The 12,269-nt window shown below is 36.0% G+C and overlaps 1 pseudogene; it reads right to left on the bottom strand.

The window, feature by feature from the left end:
- LOC120538580 overlaps positions 1-11,899 on the bottom strand; it is a 108,153-nt pseudogene extending 96,254 nt beyond the window's left edge.
- Positions 11,900-12,269: the final 370 nt, after the last annotated feature.

The following is a 12,269-nucleotide window of genomic DNA, read 5'->3' as shown; positions in this document are numbered from 1 at the left end:
CAGGAAAGGCTTTGAAACGTTTTGCAGTGGCTGAGACAGCGTGTGCTTAATGCGGTATACCGATAATTCTCTTTCCGATCAGCTGCTGCTGTGATTCACACTCAGATACAGTGATATAAGTACTCCGAGTGGTGCAGTGAGAGAAATATGGAAAAAGATGATCCGCTGTGGCAACTCCTAACGGGAGGAGCTGAAAGAAGAAGAAGAAGTGAGAGTAACAACGCTAAAGCAGTTATGGAATTTGGAATACTATGGCTGTTCCCTGGACCATTATATTGATGCATTACACTAATAAACAATATGCGGTTAGTTTCTGTGTATTTATAAAGCCGCGTCATGAAAATAATGAGTAATCACACAAGAACAGTACCATTGCTTTGACGCTGGGTGCCGCCAGTTTGCAAAACCGAGCGGAGAACTTGCGTACGACAAGATATGAGGTACTGTGGAAAAGTGAGTGGCTTTACGCCAAGTGTAGGTTTTATACATCGCGATTTGAACGTGGAAAAGTTCTTACGCAACATTTCTGTGCATACGCACCGTTTATACATGAGGCCCCAGGGGGGTATTTTTCGTACGTGGATTACTCGTTTAGTCGGATGTAATAGTTAATGATTTTTTCTGATCCTGGATCTGTCGGTTTTTTAAAACTCTTGCTGGATGTGTTGTCATAGCAGCACATCCAAATCCTCAAACCTGCTTGGAGCAGGTCTGTTCTATGTAAACAAGGATTAGCTCACACACTTAATCAGTGTCTGTACATGGAATTCATTCAGTCATAGCTTCGCTGTTCGTGAATGAGCGACCAATTGCCATTGGTACGCAAATTGTAAGAAGAGAATTTCATATAGATAGGGTTTTGTGCGAACGGCAAGACCCTTTATTGTTCCCAGATGAAGTTATTTTTGAAACATACTGCTTAGGCCGGGTGGGAATATTGAACCTTAAAGATTTATTAGCACCTTATATTCAAAGTCAAACTCAGCGAAGTCGGGCTCTCACAACTACACAGACAGTATGAATTGCTTTGAGGTATTTTTGCATACGGCACTTTTTTTACATACTGTAGGCTATGCGGAAAATCTGTCTAAAAGTGCAGTTTGCCAGGCAATTTGTAAAGTCTGTTTGTCTCTGAAATATTTCATTCGGGTTTTCATAGTGTTTCCTGGACACTTGCGTGTGTAGACAATAAAAGAGGCCTTTCATGCCATTGCAGGTAGGTAATACACAAGCAAAAACACCCACAGTTTACGGAAAGAATCTCACAATCTGCTTAACATTCTCATTACCCAGGATTTCCAAATGTGATTGGGGCACATGGGACTGATCAGAGTGGAGTTTGATCAAACATTATTTGGAAAATGTATCTCTCCTCCTGATAATTAATCAGACACAGTGTCTTCATCAAATATTTGACCTCCATCAATATCGCGTTGGTCAGACACAAGTTCTAGGGATATGACATTCACTGCAACTGACCCAACAAAACAGAGGGCTATATGGAACCTACCTATAGCACACATTGAGGACAAATATATGCAATGACCATCCTTTACATGAAATGAAGTGACCACTGCATCCTGCCACTGGTTCTGAGGAGGAGCTTCCCACTGGAATGCCCTCAGAAACAGGGCAATGGGCATTTTGCTGGAGAGCCAACTCTTCCGCAGGGGTTAGGTCTGGACTGCGTGGACCTCCACCTGGTTTTTGCTTGTCTGCCTTCTTATTAGCTTTAAGATTAATGATTTTTATATTATATATGATTCTTTATGTCAACAATTCTTTAAATAGTTATATATCAATATTTACTAGTTTGAAGTATATGCCTATACTTCAGTTTAACTTGTCCCCATGTTCTCCTTGTGCTCATGTTTGATCTGGAATTATGACATATTAAATAGTAATTAATCTGACACATAGGACATGAAACTCTGCTTTCAGTAAATTCAATGCACACACATTTAATCTGTCGGCCAATTTTTGCCAGCCGTCTTTTCTGGTTTTGGCTGCTTTTGCAGTGTTACCCCTTGTGCATATTAAATCTTGAAATCCTTCAAGTAACAGACACGCACGCACAGCTTGTGTGAATAAAATGCGCCCATTCTTTCATCATTTTGTTGCAGCCTATCAAAGTCATGCTGATCATGTTTTCTAGACTCAATATATATGGGCTTTTCACTCAGCGCGGGCACGCGCATTCATCTCGGATGATTAGATCCAGCTAGACTAATCTACTACACAGCAGCGTTTGAAAAACTGACTTATACCGGATGAGTTTCGCTGGCATTAACACATCCAAGATAAAGCATCTGATCTCGGATGATTTAAGCGACGTACGGAAAATACCCCCCAGTTTTTGGGTTACAGAATAGGTGAATATTGGTTTGGCCTAGAATATTTTCAGGCCTGCACTCTTCCTGCTGTGCTTTGGAGGGTAACATCATAACATATTATATACTGTTATAAATAATGTTAATTCTGACCTTTTTAAATTGAAATGTAAAACCAGCTATCACAACATATCATCTTAAATAACTTTTCTTTGACTGTGTCAAAACAATTTAAATAGGATTAACTCTCACAGAAAACTTGGAGATGCGTTTACATCTAAATTTTGGCAATTTGATAGAAGCATCAAAAAGATGCCAATAGATGGTCATTCCATCATCTCACTCTAGATAGAATTACCATTATCAAAATCAATATCCCTCCAAAGCTTCTATATGCTGTTTTACACCATCCCTAGTTAAACTTTTGTAAGTTCATTAATTTGAAATTTAAAATGTATTAACACTACTTTACAGAGATTGTACGAAAAGGGGTGCCATATAACTTTGGAAGGGTGACGTATCTATATGTGCTAGGCTATCCACTGAAATGAATTTCTGTTTAAAAATCTTCTCTGAGTGTTTTGCTATGTTCGCCAGTCAATCCCAGTTTTGTGGTTCACCTGTCGCTCAAGATTTGGTACTACTATAAAAGATATTGAAACACAGGGATGCTTTACCAACTGCATCCACATGTAATAACTTTATATTTCAGTTTTCTTCATCCTGTTTAGTATTCAGCAACTGAAAATCATCAGTTACCCAATACTTCAGAGTTATGTGTACGTATATTGAGTATAATAGTATACCTCTTTTGAACTGCTCTATCATAAATATAAAATCCCAGTACTTCTTTTTTGATTAAGATACAAGTAGTATTTCTAGGACCTGTTCAACAAATTTTAATTAACCCACCATTAGATCTCGACAAATAATAGGAAAGGGACCTATTAGAATAAAAAAATGGAAGTGGAAGTCAGCTATTAACAAATTATGGTCTGTTTTTATTTATACAAAGCATACTATAATTAATCTAAATACAGTACATCAGACACATACAGCATGTCATTCAAAACTGTCCAAAGTATATCTACATTGGTGACACCAAGAATTATGTTGTTTAACTCGAAGAATCATTATTCACCTCTTACTCAGCGTGAAAGTGTTGCCCTGCCTTATTTTAAATTGGAAAAAATGTCTGCCCAAGGAATGGTTTAGGAGAATTTTAACATTTGACAACAATCTATTCATCTCTATATATAATCGTCATTTGGATCTTGATCTTTGTTTGTCTGCGAATGAATTAGAAGAAGAAGCACTAGATGGCAGTAGAGAAACAGCTAAAACATAGGCATTGCATTAAGAATCTCCTCCAGGCTTATACTACTTAAGACTGTAGTACTCCAGTCACACCTCAAAACATAGACATTCAAACTAAACAAATTGTTGTGCTTTAAATTAACTGAAGAGATCTTCATTTAGATCTTGATCTTTGTTTCTCCGCAAATTCCATGCATGCGTAGACCACCTTCCAGTTTAGCAAGTTTTTACTAACAGATGTCAACAATGTGCCGGAATAACGAAAGGGGTGGTGGACAGTGTTACACAGCTTAGCTCCTGAGGCAAGGTTAGAGAATGACATTGCCGAAAATAAAAGGTACCTGCCTACGTAACATATGAATGAAAGAAAGACAGTGGGTAAAATGAATGACAACGTAACAGCACATTCCGGAAATTATTATTGCTACGTTGTAGCCGGCGAGTGCTTCGCGTCTCACAGTTGTACCGTGCCTTGCTCACATGTCAGTGAAGTGATCCCTATTTATGCTTTAAAGAGCCTGGATACCTATGTGTCCCCCTTTTATAACCATTGCTCCGTGTATATTGCCTTACTCTTTGGATTGCCACAAAGCAACCTGCGAGATTGGAGAAAGGTTGAGAAGAGATCATGAGAGGAAACAACAGCGTCGTGGAAACGAGACGGATTGTGAATGGACAAAAGCAGAAATGCTCCTACACCACCACGTAATTACTATTCGGACAGTGATTCCGAGTAGGCCTTTCCTATCGAATCAATGTCCAAGGGTTTTCTTTTGTAATTTTGTTTCCCTTATAAAAAATCATAATGCTGTGCGACGAAGGGCCCAGTTCATGACTGGCAGCTGCGTTTAAACAGGGAGCCCTTCACAGACAATTTTAACACGCGTAACGTAGTTGGACGCACATGGCTAGTGTTATTATAAATAGCTTGCCAAAGTTTTACTGTTGCTTTGATATACAGTATATATAATGAAACACACAGGGATATATTTTTGACATACTGCTATTTAAAAGGAGTAGGTCAAGGAGATTTTACATTTTATTTCTAGTTGATATTTTTCTTTTCTTACATCTACTGTTCACATGAATGTGTCTTTTTTAGTTTGAGCTAACATGTTTTATTCTATTAATTAAAATAAGATAGTAATAATTTTAAAAAAAATCCTCTGTAATGACAAAGCCACAGTAGTTAATAAAATCCAACCCGAAATACTAGAAGTACTGGATTGTATGGGGTGTGAGGCAGGATTAATACCTTCAGATTTACTGCGTAGAACGATGGCCTCCATTTTTAAAAAGGGGAACTAAAAGGTTTATACCAATTACAGAGGAATCACAATCCTCATCTTTTCTACAAAAATCTACCGCCGAAGTATCGGAATAGAAAAAGTACAATAAGTGAACCTCAGATTTGTATTCCATCCTGGCTGTGGAAGAGTGGATAAATTTTCTTGTACATATATTTGAGTCCTGGAAACATGCCAATCCTGATTACATGTGTTTTGTGAGGCTTGTAGCATTAATATCGAGAAATGCTCCAACTGTGTGATGAAAGAGGTGGTTTATTTCGTTGAGCCTCAACGAGCACAGCTTGTGAATTTAGCTACTTAACTAAAATTTGTTTATTTGAGCTTCATATAATAATTACTAGGTTAAAATGGTCCATTTGTCTATTAGACCCCATTTCTATCAGCTTCTTTAAAGAGGTTTCTGATCTACTTATCAATAACACTCTTGACATAGTAAATTGTTCATTAGATTCTGGCATTTTCCCAGATTCTTTCAAAACTGCTATAATTAAAGCTTTGCTCAAGAAAAATAATCTTGATTGCTCTATCGTAGAAAATTATTGACCAATCTCCAATTTACTCTGCATTAATCCATTGTCTTTTTTTTTCTGTCTCCCACACTGTGTTGGTGTTATGCACCACCCACACTTGCTCAAAGTGTTCTATTCTGCAGTCACCTGGGGTACTGGAGGAAATGAGGAGGCCTTAGAAACCTTTATAGATGACTATATCAACTGTTCCCAGTGAAGGGCGAGCAGCCAGCTGGTCTAAGTCGGTCTAACTTCTGTCATGCAGAGTCTTATTACCATCAAATTTAACTGTTTGATTGCTCGCTTCTGTCTTCCGACTGCGACCCTCCAGAGATCTGTTTTTCTCCAACTGCACCAATCCTAGGTGTTGTTTGTTTTCCTCTCTTCTGTGTCAGCTGGTCAGCTAATCACATTCAGGAATCAAGAACTCCAAAGAATCAAGAACTCCATCTACATCCTTGACCAACTGAAGCTAATATGAACTTTTTTTTTTTATTTGCTTTTGTATCTGTTCACTGAATTTAATAACATGTCTCTACTTAATGTATTGTCATGTACACATGCCTGTATCAAATGTATATATACTGTATAAATGTAAATTAGTTCTGATTTTATTTAGCCATTGTTATGTATAAGGCTTTTAATTGGAAAACAATATGAGCCTCTTTTGCTCTGTAGTGTTTAAATTTTGTTTCACAATGCCCAAGTTGATTTTCTATTTAATATACTTACATCTATTAGAAATTATTGTAATATTAATCAATGATATTATCCAAGTAAATATGCTGTACTTTAATTATTTTTGCTGATCACTCTTTGGAAAGCACCTTGAATTGCAATACAGTATGATAAGGTGCTATATAAATAGTTATATTTTTGTCCACTTTACTATGTGGAGTAAACATTAAAGTTGGTTGGTAAAGATTAGCATATCTCTTGAAAAACCCAGGCTCTCATCATTTTGTGGAAAGGTCCAATAAAATGTGTGATTTAAAGTATATCATGTTTAGAGGTTGGAAAAGTGTACTTAAGGATAATTAACTATACTATTCAGCTGTTACATAGAGAAATTTTTTGAATTTTTAAGTTACCTATTCTGACTCAGGACTGAATGAGGTAAATTAACTATCCATAAATAGTTCTGTTGTACCACCATGGCTGTAAAATGTTTTTTATCATTTCTTGGTGGTTACAAGTTTTTAATTTTTGGAGCAGACCTTCAATTTGATACTATTTGTGAAGGTGTATGATTAAATTAAAAAGTTGAAAGGTAACATTATATATCTTAGTTATGTATTTTAACAGTATGTGTCATTGTCTTTTACAGTCTTTGCTTCATTTTATGTAGAGAGAGTTGTCTCCTTTTACATGTGCATCTATTTGTTCCATCTTGAAGATCGTCATTTTTTATGCTGATAATTGCAATGGCATGGCCCCTTTTTCATCCTTTATACAGGACTCGGAATAATTTGTGATGGAATGTTTCTTTTAAAATCACATAAACATTTAGTCTTGTTTGTAATATTTCAATGTTTATTTATTTAAAACGTATTCTATTAATCAAAATTCTTTTTGCCTTTCCTCTTAATAGAAATTTATGCTTGAGAGTATTGCCTGCTTTCCTTATTTTTTATGAATAAAGAAAATGAACACATAGGAGCCTATGTGCTGGTGTTACAGTTGTAGACCCAGCCTGGTTGTTCACAAGGCAGAAAGCCTTTAGTGAAAGCCTCCCACATTCAAACAAAAGGAAAACAATCATCTAAGTCTAAACCTCCAAAACCAGCCCTAACTGGTTGTAACATACCTCAGTAGCACTGCACAAAAGATTATACAAGAAGTGCTGCTAAAGTGAAAGCTGGGAGTGTTTATGAAAGAAATAATACAGCAAAATATTAAGTACAACGCCAATTCCAAAAAAGTTGGGACACTGTGTAAAATGTAAATAAAAACAGAATGCAATGATTGAATCTCATAAACCACTGTTTTAATCACAATAGAACATAGAAAATATATCAAATGTTGAAATCGAGACATGAAAAATTCATGAAAAATATTAGCTCATTTTGAATATGATGACAGCAGCTTGTCTCAGAAACATTGGAACATTGCAACAAACGGCTGGTAAGGTAAGTGGTCTTAAAAAGAAACAGCTGGAGGAACATTTTGAAACTAATTAGGTTAATCGGCAACATGATTGGCTATAAAAAGAGCATCTTAGAAAGGCAGAGTCTCTAAAAACGTAAAATTAGGTAGAAATTCACAAATCTGCAAAAAAAAAAAAACAGAATTTGAATATTTTATCATCTACAGTACATAATATATGAACTGAATTATTTTACAAGTCTAAAGTCAGGTGCATATTTGCAGTTACTTTTCCAAACAGCTTTACAGCTGTGATCAGTGGCAAGCATGATACTTTCTTACCACACTGATCTGTGATATTTAGCAGGCTCTGTAAAAGGCTTTAATCTCTTTAGGCCATCAGACATTTAGGGGTGTTATGATAATGAGCACCCCAATTTAACCCTAAATTCTTCCAGCTGCTTCAAAAAGATTGCTCTCAACATGACACTCAAAAGTGCTTGGGATCAGGTGATCGGTTTCTCCTTCAAACAACATTGTCCGTCCTACATTTCCTGATAAAGAACAAGCACAGCTGTTTAAAATCATCCACATTAGATGAAATAACTAAAAAGGTAGTAGAAAAAAAAACTTTCACTCTCACCAATATTCATTTTGAAAACAAACTGCACCTTTCCCAGCAGTGTGCTAAAAAAAGTGTCGGACCACACCCTCTCCAACAGCTGCATCTCCTAGATCAGAGGTTCCCAAACTTTTTTGCCCCATAGACCACTTACCGATTTTTTTGTTTTCCATAGACCCCCTAACTGCTCTATGTGAAGTACATTTAAATGTTGAACGTAGACCAAAAAGTCATCATCCTGGATGTTTATCATTGACAAGTTGGGGAACTGGGAAAATTTGCGCCTTCCAATGTTTTGCTTCATTAGATTCATTCTGGCAAGAAAAGCTGCTATGATGGACTGTTTTTATTAAATTCAGACTGTCACCCTGTAACTCTAAGTTAACCTCATTAAATTTAATAAACAAATCTGTTAAATAAGCAATGTCTGGTTTCCATTCGATTAAATTTTCTTTCAAAATGGGATCTGTAACATCCAAAAAATCTAAAATGGTCTCAAGAAGTGAAAAAAATCTTGTCAAACATAAGCCTTTCGAGAGCCAGCACACTTCAGTGTGAAGGAGTAATCGATGAAAGTCCTCGTCATTTTCTTCACACAACCAAATAACCTAGAATTTAATGCATTGCTACGAATCTTGTTTATTGCGTTTATGACGAATTGAAGACATTGATGTAATCTGGCACTCAGATTTTTAGCTACTAAATGTTGTTGATGAATGACGCAGTGAATTGCAAACACCCCGGGTACATTTTGTTTAAAATGGCTTATTAAACCAAAATAGCGCCCAAACATGGCTGGTGCTCCATCTGCTGCTGCTGATATTACATTTGATAAAGGGATCACTTTTTCAATGAAATAATCTTTCAAAACATTGAATATTGATTCGCCTTTAGTGTTCGTTGTCAAAGTTCTGGCAAAGTGCAGTTTTTCATGGATTTCTTGGTCCATAAGAAAACGAACATATGACAATAATAGTGCTTTATTACCAGGCAACGTTGACTCGTCCAGTTAAATTGAGAAATGGTTCGTTTGCAGATAAGTTCACAAGAAGCTTTCAACATCATGACTCATTTCATCAATACACCTTTGAACTGTATTGTTGCTCAAAGGAATTCTTTTGAGTATATCATATGCAGGCTTGTGTAGAACAGTTTTTAAAACCTCTTCAACAGCTGGCAAAATCAGCTGTTCCCCAATAGTATGAGGCTTTCCTGATTTTGCTATGAGTAGTGAGATATTGTAAAATGCCCACAAACCATCATCGTCTCTTTTCGAAATTGAAGTGAACATACTGTCCACCGTGGTTCTCTTCTTAAGTTTTTCTTTCAGTATTTTAAAGTATTGCAAATCTTTACTTGTTTTATCAGGGTGACATCTTCTCAGATGATCCTTCAGCTTGAATGGCTTCATAGCGTCATTGCTTAAAACTCTGTTGCACAAAATGCACATGGGCAGATGTTGGTCCGACAAGGATGGAATGAAGCCGAACTTCAAATAATCAATGCTATACTGTCTACATTTCTTTTTATCCTGGGATATGTTAGTAGAAGTTATCTGTCAATATAAAATATAAATATAAAGTCAATATAAAATATAAATTTATAAAAAAAATAGCTATTTAAACATGATAAGATAGAGGAATTTAAAATTTATTCCTGCCCAGGCAGCACACAAATATTTTAAAAATATTTTTAAAATGTTGAAATGTCCGCGTAAATAGCTTCCAGAAATGTTTCTGGAAAATATTTTTTAGGAATTTAGAAAAAATCAGCTTCGTCATGATCAACGTCTACGGCTCTACGCAATCGGAGCGATTACAAAAATATATATAAAATTTTGTACTTATTTTCTTGGGCATTCCTAAAGAAAATGATTTTGATTCACTTTGATTTGTACCTATTAATATTTTTGAACGTATTTTCAAAACACTTTTCTTCGCAAAACTCAGAAAACTAATGAACAGTGTTTGTCTCTAACACTCTTATTTATAATAGATGAATTAAACAAGTCCGAGCAAGTCCGTGCAAACCTATGGTACAGGTCTGGACAAGTGTTATTCACTGTGTGTACGCATGTGATGCGTTGCTGCTGATATGAAAACTTGTGTTCTCTCACGTGGACCACCATATACATGTCGTGCACCCCCAATTTTTTTTCTTGCTGACATACACCCCCTGCAAGTCGAAATTGACCCCTGGGGGTCCATATAGACCACATTGGGAATCAGTGTCCTAGATTATATATCATTCGCACAATATGATAGAAGAAAACTAGATGTCCTCTAAAATGTGTTCACTGTACAATGTACTGATTACCTTCCCGGGTACAGGTTAACTGGGGAGGCCCAATTTAGCTTTGTTTTATAAAATTAAAGATGAGATTTTTCACAATCTTCATTTTAAAATCCTTTGCTGCTTACTGTGGATCAAATAAACAGCATATGCTATTCTTTACATAAAACTTTATATAATGCATCTTATGACAAAAACTTTTCTAAAACTCAACCCAAGAACATATGCAGTCATTAGTTCCTGTGAAACTAACCTATTTTCTCCTTCAGATCATCTCCAGTGATGTCAATTTAAGGTTCTGCACTGCTTGCGGTACTTGCTGAGGAAGTTGGTCTGACTTCAGTTGCTGTGTAGGTCTGAGTTGGGAATGGTTGACTCTGCTACCACTTCCCGTACTTGCTTGATCTAAACTCCTAAACATCGAATTTTACATCACTAACATTACTTAATCTAGTTTCAAACAACTTTTTACCCCTTATAGGTTAATACATGGAAGCTGTGTATTAACACCATATATAAAATTGAGTATTAGCTGACATACTCTTTACAATTATGTCTGTGCTGTTTAATGAGGGTGAATGGGAATGCGTGTTGGCATGTTATACATGAGAGATGTCCTTTATTTAATATTTTCAAGTTATCTAAAAGTTTTCCAAGTCAAGAATCTGTGATTTCTTTTTCATTTTAAAAAGTGCTTCTCGAATTCTTGATTGCAAGAGGTCCGGAGTGCTAAAATTTAACTTACAGCATTAACAGATAGACATCTTTGCAGAGGATGAATATAAATTGTTGCTTGTCCAATTCTTGTCTCTGATGCTTTTAAATACTATATTGTGTATCCTTTATTTGGACATTTATTTTTAGGAACTCAAACTCTCCAGGATTTATAAACTTGGGGAAGACTTGGATTAGTATTTTGTTAAGGACCTCTGTGTCAGCTTAATTTCCTGTGCAACAAGCAAAATAATATGGACACATGCTAAATATCACAGGTTCTGGTCTAACACTGGTACTATCAAATGTGCTTTGTTGCTCAATCTTTAACCAACTGTACGAGATGCCACTCAATTTGATAACAGTTGAACAAAAATATAAAACATTACTTAGTTATTCCCTGTGCAGGCAGGGTAACAACTTGTTGAGACCTAAAAAGAGGTCCAGCAATGGGGTGCAGAGAAATGGAAGAATGCAAGAAGACTGAAATTCCAATTTGAATTACATATCACACATTTTACTTATTCATGCAATTTCACATTAGTGATCTTTTCACACTGCTGACAATATCCTGCAAAACCAAAATTATTTCTCTACTTCCATACTTTAATTTATGTTGATTGGGCTACTTATTTGTGCTCTAATAATATTACATGCCTGTGAAGGAGATCCTCTTTTCTCCAAGTCCTGAGACAGCAAGGCTCTCTTTGACGAATACATTTGGTATTTTGGTAGAGGCAAGATCACTTGGACAACAGAAATTATGTGTCTACATTATATGATGTACTAGGCTTGGAGAGGGCGTCCTTCTGGTAGACCTAAATTACTTCTTTGGGTTTCATTGAGCCCCCATATGGGGCAAATATCCGTGCTACCTCTGCTGTTAATTAAAAGAAGCATCATGTTTAATTTTTGACATTCAGCAATTTAGTTGTTTACAAGATAAAATGTAATGTGTTCGATAAATGTTCATCACAATATTTCTTTTACTGCAACAATACTGAAAGCACTGTTAAATGAATGAATCATCTTTTCTGGAATGTGGGCACCGTGTTTTGAGGATTGTTAAAGAAAGCTAAAAGTAGCAACA

Source organism: Polypterus senegalus, chromosome 11 (assembly GCF_016835505.1).
Source record: "Polypterus senegalus isolate Bchr_013 chromosome 11, ASM1683550v1, whole genome shotgun sequence".
In the NCBI taxonomy this organism is placed as follows: domain Eukaryota; kingdom Metazoa; phylum Chordata; class Cladistia; order Polypteriformes; family Polypteridae; genus Polypterus; species Polypterus senegalus.
This window is presented reverse-complemented; position numbering and strand designations above follow the sequence as displayed.